The sequence below is a fragment of the Battus philenor genome, unplaced genomic scaffold (genome assembly GCF_028537555.1).
Source record: "Battus philenor isolate CCGP_79_NKW_IND1 unplaced genomic scaffold, ilBatPhil1.0.hap1 SCAF_5, whole genome shotgun sequence".
Classification (NCBI taxonomy): Eukaryota; Metazoa; Arthropoda; class Insecta; order Lepidoptera; family Papilionidae; genus Battus; species Battus philenor.
Window position 1 is genome coordinate 6,855,131 of NW_027181715.1, and position 17,489 is coordinate 6,872,619.

The 17,489-nt window shown below is 31.1% G+C and overlaps 1 protein-coding gene across 1 annotated transcript in view; it reads right to left on the minus strand.

The window, feature by feature from the left end:
- tyn (trynity) overlaps positions 1-13,843 on the minus strand; it is a 55,603-nt gene extending 41,760 nt beyond the window's left edge. The window contains exon 1 of the mRNA XM_068772549.1: positions 13,649-13,843. The gene's annotated coding sequence lies outside the window, so the exon portion shown is untranslated. The remainder of the gene's footprint in view (positions 1-13,648) is intronic.
- Positions 13,844-17,489: the final 3,646 nt, after the last annotated feature.

The following is a 17,489-nucleotide window of genomic DNA, read 5'->3' on the forward strand; positions in this document are numbered from 1 at the left end:
AATGCCATAATAAATTTTCTTTCTTGAACAAACCATAAACATTTAAACAAATAAAACTTGAAAATTTGTAACTTTTCATAAGAAGTTGTTCTTATGATAATCGGTTTTGCATACTTGGTTTTATATTAGTATCACAGCGCCATTTCTGTTTTTTTCGTCCTTTAAACACAAACTAATAAAACCGGTACAAGCAATGAACATTGTCATAAATTATACCAACGTTCACTAATTTATTTCGTTTCTGCGATTTCTTATTAATTGAGATTGTTGAGACAAGGAGTTTAAAATGTTATCATATTATATTATAGCAACCAAATACTTACATAATTATTACCTGCGGTGATTAAATAATACACCTAAAATATATGTAAAAAAACATATTTTTTTATTGTTCTGGGTTACCTCAGTATTATTAACCTGACTGTACATGAGGAGTTCTACCCACATAAACGTAGACCTAAGCTTGCATCCATTACCTTGAAATTTAGATAATTCAGTTTTCAAATGAGACTTTATTCTTTATAATAACTGCGGCGCCTTTAAATTCAAGTCTAATTTATTACATTATAGAATCTTTATTGCGTTGATTAACAACAATACATCATAGTAGTAAATAAGTAAATAAAATTTTTGTAGAAAATCTACAAGTAAAATGTCCGCTATTTAAGGCAAAATGGAGCAGTGAATTTAAAAAATAAAAAAAATAAAAAATTTCATTACGTCAAAAATGAAACATCTTTACTTCTAATGTACATCCAAACCTACACATTTTCGTTAAACTTACTACGTTCAAAGTCTCAAAATTTAATACTTATAATCTTTCAGGGTAAATTTGGTAAAAACTATAAAAATTTCAAAATAAAATTTAATTAAAATTTATCATTGTTAAATCTTATAGATATAATTATGTCAAATAATCAATGTAAATATAGCTATTCTTAAAATTATTCTTACTTAAATACTAGTGGTTATTTGTTCCGATAAATAAAGTTTTAAATACCGTGATCATATTTTAAAGAAAACATCATGTCCAAAAGCCTTTCTTTGACAAGTGTCATGGCATATTATGTATTGAAGTTTCAACTTTTGAATACTACAAAGAACTATGATACAATGAAATTTTATGTTATTTTCTTTTCATAAGAAAGTAATTTTAAAACTTTAAAAATTTATGAAATGACCGCACCTAAAAGAATAATTATTACAATATGAATAAATCTACGTTTCTCACCTTTTCTGTTTGTGAAATATTTACTGTTATCTAATAACCGTTAACTGATCTTTTATGTTACCGTAATGTTATAAAACAATGTTCACAGAAGCGTTTGTTTACGCTTATCCATGAGAATCACCTTTATGATACGCAATGAATGCAACTTGAAATAATTAAAAAGGTTATTCATACTATTTTTATATATTCTACTTTCTTCAGATATAATTTATACAGATAAGAAAATAACGGAATGTTAACGAGAAAAGTCAATGATATCTGATACGCATATATTACATTACCATATTACTTTAAGTGGGGAAACAGGTCAATCCACCTTTATGGAATGTTGAAACAAATCGTAATTTCTATTATAATTAACAGGTGGAATTTTTTCACAAATTTGAATAGATGTAATTAATACATATCCTCAAATATCCTCCATGACCTACGACATTCACAATTTTCGTCTTTTTGTTAAAACATATACAATCTTAACAACTTTCTCGAAGTAATATCCGTTCTTAATTTTGTTATTCCTCTGTTTTAGTTGTAATGTCAAAATGTTAACGCCTACTAAATAACATCGATTCACCTTAACGGAGAAAGGAACATTTTTTAATAATAATTTTAAACCCAAAAAATAAAAATGTATTACCAAATTTTACCTGATTCAGATTTCTATGAAATTTATTAATACAGATATTATTTACAAAAATACAACAAATTCTCACACATTATATAGTGATTAATTTTATTTTTATTTTCCCGATGATTATTATGTTTATTTTTCTTCCATCAGAAATATACCCACCCATGGTTCTACCACTAATATTTTTAAAGTATTATACAAACTTTTTAACTAAGTTTTTCATAATAAGAAAACAATAATTATTCATCTGAATGTAAATAGTGTGCTCTACCGTCAAATTTGCAGAGCAGCTCTAGTTTTTAAAATAAAATTGTACATAAAACTGTGTTTGTGTTCATCGCTTTAAAATATTAACTTATATTTATTCTAACAAAAGGTGTGCTTGTGTAATATTTTTAACGGCAGAACACCCCGGTAATGTTACCTGTCCGGACAAAAGAAGATCAAGAAAAAGTCCTTTATTCAAAAAAAAAATTGAATTTAATAACTTTTTTATCTTAACATATTAAACAGTGAAATTCAGAGTAATGCAAGCAACTAAGATGTTATCTTTAAAAAAAACACTTTTACGACTTTATTAACTACCGTTTGACCTCCATGAGGCAGTTTATCTGCTTTTTTAATCAACACATATTGCTAACAATAGATGATACTTTATAAATATGTTACTCCTTATCACTTATTGTAACTCCAAAGAATAACAGAACCTTATTATTATGCACTATAGAGTTTTACTTCCATGTAATGGTTATAAATTTTAAAAGATGTGTTTTATTTTTGTCGGAAAAACAATCCTAGTGGTTTAATTACCGAATTTAATAAATGAATTTGCTATATCAGGTTTAACAACCTCACTAATATTATTACGGTGATTACAACACCCTTCTAATACAACGCAACGCAACAAAAGTTTGGGAGAGTCTTCACATATTCGACTAATAGCGTAACAACATCTTAAGAGAATATATCGAACATATCGGACATATCGGTATTTCAAATGACAACTTTTTCACCTCCTTGTGCCTTCGGTGGGTCACGTATAGTTCATAGGCGCCAATAAGAATTGCAAATATTCATTTAACCTTAATAATTACTTCCTCACAATAGAATAGACACACCTTTTGTGAACACCTAATTAGGTGCGGTCAACAACAACGGGGTCGCGCAGACATATGTATGTATTTACTTTCAAAGCTAGGCACAGGCTTCCCTCAAAGGTCGCCGTAATGACCCTTGCTCTGTCCTTATGAAATAATAATTATAACGTTCAATGACAGCACTTGCTACATATTTGATTCCGGAAACCAAAAATAGGTATGTGAAAATCAAACAAAATTTAAGAGTTGTCTACTTATCAGATGTTCCAATTTTAATACGATTTATCTGGAAAAATACTTTGTGTTTCTTACACTTTGACCGATATGAAAGTGACGACCCGTAAAAATTATACAACAAATAAATTATTTTATTCTTAAGAAATCTAATAACAAAATTTAACAATTTGCAAACAAGTTGGTTATGTTATTGCTTTTAAATTTATTAAACTATAAACTCTGAATGTATTATAATAACAGTATTATTTAACATTCACTATTAATTTAAATATCATTAATTCGATGCTATCTTATTTTACTTAAAAATTATTGCCACCATAACCTCTTTTCATGAGCTTGTGAAATCATGTATCTAACATTGACTGATTAATTTTCTCTTTTACCTAAATTACGTGAAATGTGAGATTATTAGAAATTTATTTTTTTTACACGCTAATTTATGGTTTTCATAACAATTACCATTTTTGTGTTACACGAAATTCTTAATTATCATTTAATTAACCTTTTAAACTGATATGAAAGCGTTAGATAAAATGTAATGTCTTAAATTATATTTACCTAAAAAATAATCGAAAAAAATAATTTAAGCCATTATTCATTATGTAATATATAATTTCTACTACTTAAGCATGTATTTTTGTCTGATAATCACTATTTATATATTATTTTTAATTTATCAGAGAAATTACTATAAAATATTCAACTTAAAATTTTAATCAGAAGCTGAGAAAAAGTTTATGTATCTACGAATTGGAACATTAAAACAAGTAATATTAATAACGAATCGCAAGTGACTTGCGTAGTTTACGCGTTGATGTCTAATGTAAGCAACAACGAGGTAATATATTTTTGTCAACGCGGTACTAGTTTATCTCTTTTATTTTCATACTAACTGCCCCGACTTCCTTCTACCATAAGTTAATAGTCAGCTGCAATCCAAAAACTTACACAAATCTTTTTACAGAGTGATCACTTTATTTATAGATTTAATATCTTTATAATAACCCACCATTACTTACATATATTACACTTTTCTGTTGCACATTGCGAGAATTTATTAATAATACCATTATAATGCTTTATGGTAGACATGTTTGACATCCAGTGTTTGAGAGTTGAGTTTATATAGGAAAGAAAAATGTGTTTTTTTTTCTATTTTCCTCACTATTAATAATTAATAACATTTTTTTCTCACCGTTAACACCAGGGAACGACAAAAATATGTTAAAAATAGCGGAATTGACCAGTCCGTTTACGAGTTTTGTGCTTAGTATCACATTTTAACATTCATTTCAATTAATATCAATATTAAACGATTATAGTATAGCAAACAGTTATATTTAAACTAAAAAGGGTAACGTCCGTATTTGAATAGTGAAATAATCACTGGACAACGTGACTTATTTCGATTGTCTTGGCGAGCGTTGACAGCGTGGATAATATAAGCGTTGTTTCGAGCGTTAATCAACTGCGGGAGCCGTGGGGATCCTGATCCGACGGGGAAGTGCGGCGGTCGCTGACCGCACTGCACGACGTCCTCACTGTTATTTAACTAGTGCGACCCGCGGCTATATCCGCCATTCATTGACTGTTTTATTTTCTTGATAAGGTCCTAAAACTTTATACCCGCTTCTATTACTTTGTTTGGGATCATTTAATAAGTTTTCTATAACATAAATCGTTACTAACAGATAGATATAAATGTTTCATTAAATAAAATGCACTGAAATATTAAACTTTCTTTTCTGAACGCTATTACCATGTATAATAATAATAGATGCGGTTGCAATTTCAACCACACGGTCAGTTTCAAATTACAGGGAAGCAATGCATCTCCATTATAGAAAAAAAAGCTTGTTTTTATTACGACTTCCTCGTATGAATCGACATTCTGTGAAGAATACCAACATATACATTCTTGGTTTTTACTTCCTTGGTTACGATTTGTAATCAAATTACAAGAGTAAAATAACTTACTAAACACATCCTTGTTTTTTGTTGGGCTGTGTATTGACGGATGAGACCGGCGTTTATTTCGTACAAAAACTGACGGTGTCATTCTCTGTTAAAGAGATTTGTTCAGACACACGTACAGTGATTTCATTAAACGTTGAAACTCTACTGAAGATGTTTCATGAAATCTTGTCCTACCAAAGCTAATACATCTCATTACATACGATATTTATTATATTGATAAATTTTTACATTTTTCGTAAATAATGGGGATAATGGACTCCGAAGAGTGTAAAAGCGTTCCAGGCGCGTTCTTATGTGATCGAGAAATGAAGAACATCGAGAGGATTATGGCCGATGCAAGTCGCAAGTAAAACAAAACGCTCTGCACTTCGTGATAGTTTTACTACAAAGTAAGTAACGAAAGTATATCACGGAAGTCTACACTAATTTGTTTTGTTATCTTTTAATCGAAAATTTAAAGCAGCAATCAATTTAACATATTCATGCTTGAATGTGCTAAATAGATGGCTTTAATTATACGCCCAGTGCAATAATAAAAACGATCAATGTATCGATATAAATAGGATTACTGATCTAATGAATCAAATGTTACGCTCTATCTCCTGACAAGCGACATTTTACCTGAGACTAGAGTAAACGAGTACAGGAAAACAACCTATGTTCTCAAGCTACGTTACGCATCACTGACTACCGCAGTATAAAAAGACGAATCGACATACTATTGAGGTGAAATTATTTTTACGATTTAAGCTATTTATTGGTGTATAATCGAATTGGTAGTTCATAATCACTAGCAATTTTTTTTAATTGTTATTGACTAGGCTTGAGTAGTAAAACGCTGGTTTAATTTACATGATTGGAACTCGTTAAGCTTTTAGTTAGCCTTAGAGGTCACTCAATAGAGTGACTGGAAGCAGAAACCTTCGAGAAAGGACCACGACTTGAGTTGTCACTAGAAACGATTACGATTCGAGGGCGCCCGAGAAAGCTGAACCTCGACACGATTGGATTATATTATTGTGATATCGACTTTTAATCGGATTATGATCCTGTGTAGTCTTTTGAAAGTTTAGTTTTATATTTTCCGCTAAAATAACTATGAGTCATAAAATTGTTTTGTCAGTCATGTTTGTATCGCCGGCATCGGACATATCGTGATACTTCGCCACCCACTGGTTTAGCATAAAACGGAGCGAAGCTTACGTATGTACTTTCTCGTTTATTCATCATCTTTGTAGGTCGCATTGCTACGTGCGGCGGCTTCGCACGCGCAGAATATGGACGGGACGCTGTGGTAAATCCATTATCAACGACAATACACCACTAATGTTTCTTCCATCTCGCTACGTGATCCAAACATAGTGAAAGTTATATTTGTGTCGTTTTTGTCAAATGGAACAACCGTTATAAAAATCTGTCAGTGAAGCGACAGAGAAAGATACAAATGTCAAATCATTATTGTAACCGATTTTATTCACCCTTTTGATATTTTTTTTTCAAAACTTATTTCATTCGTTTGCTTAAAGCTTTTTATCAATAATGCTTTTTTCTATTAGCCTATCGAATTGTCGTATAAGTATATGTGCATTTAGAGATCGGCAAACGTCAATAATGTATACATATGTATATAAGTAATTATTATATTTTTAATGCTTGTAAAATTGTATTTAAGAGTAAAACAGAAAAATTATACCAAAATTATTGTATATAATTTAATTGAATTTCTACGTTATCTATTTTTTTAATCAGTCTCGTAATTATTGCCAAAAAAATAATTCACACATTTATTAAAAAAAACATTCTGAATTGTTTTTATACAGTAATGTTTATTATCTCAAGTTAGCAAAAAGGCTGCAATAAATTAAAAGAGCATAGTCATGTCTTAATTCTGTAATTTTTAGAATTATCATAAAAATACAAATAATGGTCCTTATTGATTTAATCTATTGATACCAAGCACTTATACATCTAAAATTTAATATTTATTGTTAATCAATAAACGTTACTAAAGATCGTGAGTTATATAATTTTAACTACAACATAACATACATCACTTGATGCCGAAACAAGTTTCAAATTACTGGTACTTATTGAATAACATCAATTTTTTCACGGCATTTTGTTTAAATACACAACTTCTCGCTTATTTAAACATTCCTTACTGTTACTGTAACTAACGTCGTAATTGGTGCTTTGAAAAATAGCAATGGCAAATAATTCTGGTTCCATTTTTTTCCATAAAGAAACTTTTAGCCGGTTTTACAATTATATAATAGCAATTACTTCGTCCACTTCATGTGAAGTTATTAGTTTTTATTTAGACAAATAAAAGTAAAGAAAACTATTGTTTTTTATTCGAATATACAGGGATAATTTATTATAAATGAAAAAAAATAATTTATAGCACATTTATCAGCAAAAAAACGTCAGAGCTTTTTCTCCTATTTTCAATCTTACTATTATACTTTTCTTTATTTATTCTTTTGGAATGCGACAGGCTAATTACTGTAAGCAGTACAAAGTTTGCAGGGACAGATAATAACCAATAATTACTTTTGATATATAGTAATCCGAATTTAAAAAAACGCTTTTTACGGATTACGTTATTTATTATTTCTTAAATCATCGATTTTTGAAGGATGTATCATGCAGTAGTAATTGGTAGCAAATGAATAATATTAGCCCCTAAAAAATTTAATATCTATAACTAATCACCCTGTAAGTATAAAGGAAAACATTCTTGTCTTGTTTTTACATGATATTGTTGTTATTCATCAACATGACATAATGTATCGTGACAGCCGCGGCATAATTAAACTCTTTTTATATAAATCATTTTCTTTGCAAACTCATGTATAGTTTATTTTTTATATAATAAAATAAACTAATCAATATTACTAAAAAACCAAAGAGCCGCAATCGAATTACACGCCTATTAATTCACATTTGTAGGAGGCTGTTGACGTGGGTCGTCGGGACGATGTACGAATATCATCGCACTTCGTATTTTCTTGCATGATAAATACGAATCGTTTTAAAACATGTTCCACAGAGACTATTTATAGCAAGGGTAGAATGATATTTTTTATTTGTTATAAACATTAATATATATATATAAAACAATCATATAAACTATGTGGGTAAATCATTGAACTTTGATTTTAAAGTCCATATCGTTTTCGGGTCCATGACTTATACTCAGGTACACTGACTTCGGAACCAAGGGGCCGTCAAGGTTACGGAGGATACATTTTAATTGAATTTAACTACAAGGAAATCTCGTTTTTATCTGTGTTGAAAAAAAAATGTACCGTTAGCTCTATTAACTTTTTTATTCCAATGACATATTACTGTCGATAGAATATATAAGAAAATTGTTATAACATCTCATTCAAACACTATCGTTGAAATTAAATCTGCTACTATATTTCTTCTAAAATACTATGACGAGTTTAAAAAATAAACCGAAATTTTCATTTATTTTATTTAAATTCATAATATATAAATTTTTGGTTAGACAAAATACTTCATTCCTATATGCACGTATACTCGTAAAGATGTAATCACTTTCATGCTAGCAATACCTTTGTAGATACGTTTCTATACGAGAAAAATGCCATTTTTATCATTGTCGTCGTGCTATCTAAACGCAAAAATCAGAAGCATTTGACGTACAATTTCGCGTATCACGACATCGGAACAAAAAGCACGAGCATATACCGACCGCGATCAATTACGTGGTGATACGTCGTAGTGGACAATCGTTACATCGAGATCTGTTATTAGATATAACTGTACGCGGACACGTAATGAGCCACGGCAAATTTCAAATAAAATACGAGACATTATGGAATCGTAGAGCGTTGTGGGTCGGCCAGCTCCGTAGAGAGGGCACTGGGTCGGGGGAAAGTACCGAGGCTTTATGAGCGCGTGCACACTGCATGCCGCAATTACATACATACAATCGGATTTTATTGTTGTCCGAATTTAGAAATCTTCCCAGATGATCATTGTGGTGCGATATCACATCGAACTCGACCGTTTGTTACAAGATAATGAAAATATGATAGTTTTAGGTACGAACAAAACCAATAATTATTCCCTTCACTAGGTAAACCATATTGGTGTAGGCATACCTGTGTCATACCGTCATCTAGGTCATCAGCTATCTTGTAGTAATTCTCAGAGAAATTGGTCAAATTAATGTCGTGAAAGTTTGATAGTTGAAATAAAGAGAAAGAAGCCATTTCTTATGGATTTGGTGCACTAATTTACCTTTTGCATTTGTTTAATGTTGTTTTGATATATTTCAAAATGTAATGTAAATTTGAAAAAAATATAATTTGAATTCATGTAAAGCTACAAATATAGGTATTTACCACTATCCACTCGCAAAGTATTCGCTTTAGGGTCGTATCCAGTAGCACGAAAGCAATAGAAACCTAACTCTTTTCCTTTTTTACTATGACCTCCTGAACCTCGGAAGTCGAGGCTTAATCATCTTTCATTTTTAAATTGCAAAAAGATTTTTTGTATAAAAAGAAACATGATTTTATGCAACTTATTAAAATCGTTAAAATATAGGTGATTTGCGGGAATAATTGTTTTTTTCTGTTCAAAAATCGCTCGCACCATTGGTATATTCCATAACAATGACAATCCATCTCGAATATGTTTTTAATTCTGTGTAAGTAGGTCGATCAGTGATTTGGGCGCAGCCGAGTCTTCGGTCAAGGCCATGTGCACTTGACGGCAAAAAACCTCCCAACTGGTTATGCGCCCACGCGTGCGGTTAATATAGACAAGTTTTTTTTCCTCTACAACTTACGACATACGATGCAAGTGACGGCTCAGGCCATTGATCGCTATTGTCTGTGCTTTTTAATTCATCTGTCAAACTAATATGTTATGATGTTTTCTTTTCATTTTATAATTAGTTTCATTAAGAATGTTTTTTGTACGGTTAAATAAAATTAAAAATTGTACACTTTTAAACTTTCTGTGTTTTTTAATTATAATCTTCAATTAATAAATGTTGTTTCATTATAGAGAATCAAGACTTCTTTATTTTTATGCTTTTGTTATAATCAATGATATTATTAACGTTAATTACATTTCTCTTTTTTCTGGTACAAAGTGATTGGTTTAAAAGCTTTAAAGTAGTGAATGTATAACTCATTTGCGTGCAAAAAGGTTTAGAGCCTTAAAACCTATTTTACTTCACCATCGATAACGTGATCACTCTGGAACTCTATTGGTTGCATACCAAGCCTTGTTGTTGCAAACAAGGCTTAATCTCCTGACAGTACAAAATTTCTATATTCGTCGTCGTCGTTTCGGACCATAGAAGCCCACTGTAAAGTATAGGTCTTCATATCTATGAGGAGATCTATCATAATCACTACGCTTGGCAGGCGGGTTGGGGATCGCAGTTTTGTATTAGGCTACGCAGAGGATTCCGTTGCCCGTCTTTGATAAAATGTATAACGAATTTTACTATATTAATCCGTTTTTTTTTCATAAGTTAACCAAACATTATTTAATATTATACTTTTAAAGCTCAAACACTTTTAATCACCTATATAAATAAGCTAAGCTTCTATTATTTTTTTTGATGTTAGGTTGTAATGTTTTCACTGTTGAGATTTGAGTCTTCCTTCCGAGAAAGGAGGTCGTTATCAACCACGCAAATTCGATACACACCGTATATGTCTATCCATTAGAATTTTTTTCTCAATAAGTAGTGATATTAAATTCTGTCCGTCTGAACACGAATCCGCAACCTACGATCATAAGTCACTGTGTTTTATACTAAGCTACCGCTGTTCGTCCTGTAAAGATATGATACCTACTAAACAATAAAAATGGTTTAAGAGTATTTTCTTAGCAGCCGGTGTTCCTTTATTTGTTGTTTATTTTTCTTTTCTCCTTCAGGCAAGTACAAACTTTATCTAGGTTGACTAGGTGTTTGTTTATTTATGTATTTCTGTACCATATTTATTACATATTTCAATATTTATATTTATTATATATAAATAAATGTAGATATAACTTTACATTCGGATATGTATGTTATTATATTTTCATCGTATTCAAAACTGAAAAACTTGACGTGCCTTAACTACTCTCCATTCGTTGCTTTGTCTACACTTCCCCATCCTTCTTAACCCCATATTTGCAATTTCTTAACTCTCATCATGAGAGAAATACTGTGGTCAAATAATCTTTTACTTCTTTGCCCTTCGCGCAAATCTAACTTCTTTTATTCTTTTTCTCTTGTAAAAAGCGTTCTGGTTTGAAATAAGCTACCCAGCAGTTAGGAAACCGGTATATTATTAAAAAGAAGGTTCGAGACCTATTGGTGAAAAAGACGTCGTAACTCCCTAATAACGAATTATATATATAGTATACATGTCAGTGTATTCTTTGTACAAATTTTATCCTACTTTTTAAGTGTGTGTTTATATATATATGTAATTATAAGTGAAATATTTACAGAAATAGCATATGACATATAACTAGTTAACTTTTATATAAAATTTAAACAACTGCCTTATAATTATCTCAGCACCATCTCTGATTCGCTGGTAAGGAATGTCTCAAGGCAGTAAGTCTCCCATTACAAAGATTGTAAAGAGAGAGAATAAATAGATAACTAAATAAAAAACTCTCGAACAAAGTACCCGTCGACTCCCCGGTACTTATTCTCCTAGTCCCGTACTGTGGTTGTCTGAATAAAATGGCCTCGAGTAACAACCCATTTTACTTTTAATTTTGCTGTTATGTTACGTATACAATAAAGCGTATTAAATTAAAATAAACAATGAGCCAACATTTCTATTATAAGACTAAGAATATTTTCCGGTCAAATTATATTGTTAATATTAAAATAATTAATAAAACTGTTGACCGCCCGCTCTATTTTTTTCTCATTCAACAAGTCTATCCAATAATTGAATATACTACCCTTTGTACTTAATTTTTCCTGTTTAATCTGACTAGTTTTTACTTCTCGTTAATGTACAATAAAGAGTAATTAAATGACTAAAAGATATTATATTAGCTGGTTGGTTGATCATATTGCTATACTATATACTATAACAATTCGAGATTAATCAGGATTTTGTAATAAAAATTCAAAATTTTTTTTGCAAAGAGTTCTTTTGTCCTCCAATAAATCCAGAATCAGACAGGCCAACAGAAGACCAAAGCTTTACTGTAAACGTATTACCGATTTGAAGCCATTTGGTAATAAAGTTTAATATACTTTTTACCTTTTTTTTTGGTTTTATACTTATATACTTTATGATTGTTGAAAAAAAAAATGTATAAATTTCTCTATTTATTTATATCACATTAGATATCAATTAACTTTTAAGCGTTAATTATGTCCGGCAAAATTAAGCATTCCGGTCGTAAAAAACTCGTCCTTGTCCGTCATTTTCAACGGACTTTTATTAAAAGATGCTTATTATATTAAACAATGATAATTTTTATGAATCTATTAACATAAAATAATCATTAGTTACGTGTGTTACAACTTTATCTATATAACGATTAGTAATTTGCAGAAATCTCACAAAGGAATATGAATTCAAAACTGCATGTGAAACGCCAATAAAAATATGATCAAATTAATCTGACAAATATTTTAGAAATAACTACCTGTTTAATTAAATTTATAAAGTTAAAGAACAGTGAATATCCTGTAAAAGAAGTTCTAAAGAGTGTCTTAAACCAAAAAATATGTCAAAAGAAATAGATATATAAACCAAAAGGGACAAACTTTAAAAAGGGATACTGATGTGATGTGATGCACTCTACCGTTTTGTTTTTTGCCAAACATTCTCCTTGGCTTTTTTCCATGAAGAACAGCCTCTCTTAACTACAAATCTAAAATTCTTAACTACTTAAACTTTCGTATATACATTATCAGAAATTTTTATATCATTTTTTTACCTATCTTCAACCATATTAATATTTAAAAAAAACTAGTGTATTAGTTTTATAATATGGAATTTAAAAGCGAATAGGCACACGGAGTACAAAAAGCTCTATCCAACAATAGCATCACAGTTGGTATCCCACACAAGTGCATGTAATGATCATAGATGCCGTCGTATACCTCTTGTAATTCCAAAGTAATGACTGCAATCATTTTACCATCTATGCACCAATACCGTGCTTTTGCTTAGCGTAAGTCAAGTAAGACGACCCGTGCGAATCAAACTCGTGGAACGGTTAGCAACGGTGGACATTATTTAATTATTTTAAATGGTAACACTGTCAAAACTGTTATTTTATTAATTATGACTATGAAATTGTTAATATTTATTTTATTAAAATCGAAACATGAATTTATTATTACATACTTATGTCATTTAACTTTCAAGTAATTAATTATTTGGTAAAGAGTTAATCATGGATTCATCAATTTTGAAAAAAAAATTGTGTTTTTTGCTTTATAATACATACCCTTGTTGCAACACGATCTTCAAAATTTCTAGTCTTTGCACGACAGCCTAAATCTGAAGGTTCCACGCAAAAGAACTACGACCCGGCCACACAAATGCGCGAGCACCAGACCCTGAACGACTAAACCGTCCGATGGGTGCTGGAGTGAGCTTCTCACGCGCACTAACACGAGTACTGACCCTGGGGCGCGTGTAAAGACGGACCACGCGGCCGTCCAGGCGCTCTGAACGAAATGAAATGGTGAAGATGACGCCGCCGTCTTATATAGACGTGACCGTAACCTGACGCCGGATAACGGATTCCGTCCGGCGCAGGATTCAATCAACTATCGCTCTTAATGCCTGAACGCAAAGATCAGTTTTCTTTCCCTGATAGCTTTCAACTTACTGCAGTAGATACATTGGATTTTCAATAAAGCGCCTGGAGCTGAACACTGCAATTTGCCACTAACACCGGCAAGCTCAAACCACGCCTGGATTAGAGGACAGTACAACGGACCTTGGCATCAGAGTACGCCATCGAAATCGACCTAGAACGGCGGAACTGCATTCCGACGATGAGATTGCCTTGAGTATATTCGCATCCAAAATTATCTCAAACAACATATATAACTGCCAATTTTTATACAATTAAATCTTATTTCGTTATTTTTTGTATATAAATGGTGTTTCAAAATATTGTTAAGACGAGACATAAAATATACTTTATTACATTTAAATTCATATAAGATACTTCATAATTTGGCCATAAACTTTAAATAAATATATATAGCCAGAAAATTTTCATTTATCTAAACTGTTTATTATAGAATCTTTAATTTTAATTTGTTAAAATCGTTTGTTAAAATCTGCTGATATCCTGTCGTGTTAAGATATTTGTCACCAAACTAGTATTTGATTATATTTTCCTTTCGAAATTGTTTGTTGTGTTCCAATTTGAAAGCCCGATAGCAATTGAAGTGGTTTCTGCAAAACATCAGGCTTCGCAGACTGTGAACAAGTACCGTCTGTACTGTAATACATTAATTAACTTTTATACTTGCGAAATAAAAATTAATAAAACATTTAAATATACAGTTAGATGAAAATGGGACTACTAGTTTACAAATATGGTTATTGCTTTCCAAATAAATAAATAAGAAAGAAAGGCTAGATAACCATTTTAATGATTAGTCGATTGGCAAAGCAACATGTTTTAGTGACCCATCTCATCGCTTTTTAATAAATAATATTATTGCCAGGCTTACACTTAATATATTTACCCCAACAAGTTCAGAATTTAGATCTATGTTCTTTTAGCAATAAAAACCAAAACAGAAACTTCTTGTTACAATATTTAATTTACTTTAAAAATTCGTCAAATTATTTTCTTTCACATTGTAGCTGTTTATAGTATATATAAAGAGGTTTAACTTTTATCCAACTAACTTCGTTCTTAAATGAGTTTTCGAGCATCGCTTGAAACAAACTATAAAGACACAAAGTCAATGCTTTGAAAATATAAATTAAAATAAAATCTTGTCCCTGCAACTAGCATTATGTTATATAAATTAAAAACATAAACTTATTATGTCATATTTAATACATATATAAATATAATACATCATCAGCGTCCACAGGTGGACATATGCCTCTTCACACACAAATACAAAAATACGTTTACTCAAATGTTGACCTAAAAACTTTGTAAGGGCCAAAAGTACACTACGTATATATGCCGTTTCATCATGTTGTACGACGAAAATGACATGCTCTGAAATATTTTTCACTTTTTTAAAAATAGGTAGGTTAATTCAAGTAATAATTCATATCACAAGTTTTAAAATTGTTTTGTACTTTTAAAAATAAAATAATGAACATAATTTTTAGGCTCACTTCCTACGGTTTCCTAAAAGAAGATTTAAAGCCATCATCGCAAGTTGATACGGTAGTGAAAGTTAATGTTTTGATTCGCACTGCCACTCATTATCAGCGCGATGAAAATCTTCAATTACATCTCGCACGGCAAATCTCTGTCTTTTTATTTTAGTGAGATTCAATTACTTGCTTCCAAAATAATTGCAGTGCATGGCGCCGCTGGCCGTAGCTAAGAAAGGAACTTGTTTCAGCAGTCTACTTCATAATGACAGTTCGACGTTCCCATAGTGTTAAAAAAAGAATAAAACTTCGAGATGATGACACAGCTTCGAAAGGGATAGACGCCGATGCATTCTGCGGACATTTTATATTAATTTTGATGTACGTTAAAATAAATTTATTGCCAATAGATTTATATAGAAAATTGAGTATAAAATAGTGAAATCAATCTAGTGCTAAGAATAATTATTTTTAAACGCCAAATAACTAAAAACATATAAATCTAAACTTTCCATTAAAATAATTTTCGGCCATTTTTAATTATAAATATTGAATGAGGTAATTACAAACTCATACCTCTACACAAAATAGATGCGGGGTGTATGCAAAAGTAGTGATTTTACATAAAAACACGTTATTAAGAAATGAGATCCACAAAAAAGGACGCGGCTCAAGATTTTTTTGGGCCCCCATTATTTTATTGGAGACTTCTCGTACCCCTAACGAGTTGGGATCAGGGTTTTTGTGTCCAAATAAGTTTTTCAGATTTTTCATCTTTATTCTTTACTCACTGTCATGCTTCTCAATTTCTTTTATTCTTGCCTTATTTCCATCACAATATATATTATTTAGTTCTTTTATTCCTTCTTGCTTTCATCGCCTTTCTTCCATCATCTTATTATCTTAGGTGGCTAGGTACATTTTTTTTATTTAATATTATTATTTACATATTTTATTTATCACAGTTTTCTTTGGGTTGTGCTTTTTTATACATTACTACACTTTTCTTTATCTGTTTTTAGTCTATTTTTCCTATTATTAATTGACTAGTTATTTTATGTGCAGTTTATTTGGTACCTACTTATCTATACTGTTTTGTTTCTATCAAAAGTGTCAGTCACCACCCTACGAGCAAACGATAGGAATGATGGGCGAAGGTTGTCGTCGCCCATCATTAAGGCGATGCTCTCTAAATCTATCTTTAACTTTACCTCCGGCTCAAGGTATTGCCCGTCTGAAGTGGCAGTGAGCGGTGAACATCGCTCGTACAACCGAAGGCCGTTGGGCCCGTAAGGTTCTATCTCTAGTGGCAACCACGAGCCGGTAAACGCGGGGTGGGTTAACCCTCCGCTAGATGGGCCGACGCTGCAGTTACGGTCACGAGATGTCGCTAGCGGCGGGCAGCGCAAGACCGGTCATCGTGGCGATTTTTAAGGAAGCCTATCTTGCAGTGGACATCAATCGACTGAAAAAAAAGAAAAACATAAGAATTACGCATGCAAAACTTACACAATAATTAAACATAAGCCTTTAATTAATTCTTATTGTGTTAATAAATTAAAAAAAATTATTGCATTTTTTATTATATCTACTTAAAAAACTCCTCAACTTTGTAAAAAAAAGTGTATACTATAAAATGTATTACGTATAGACCTTTACATAGAGCCTGATGTTTGTTGTGCACATTACGGTACGCTGTGTATACATACATTGCAGTAATTAGATAATTGTTGGCATAACGCTTGTAACGGCTGCTATAAAATTATGGTACTATTTTATAACCATCTTAAAATGACGTTCTGAAATCCGTTCTTTTCTGTTTTTGGTATTTTCATTTTCCTTAACCGGTAACTTCCGTTCCTTTTACTCCTACACTCATTTTCTCTTTGTCACCTAAAGTTTTTTGTAGAACAAAGTATTCAAGTTTTGGCTTATTGGCCGATATTTAAATTTAATATTGGACATCCACTTTGGATAGACTTTAA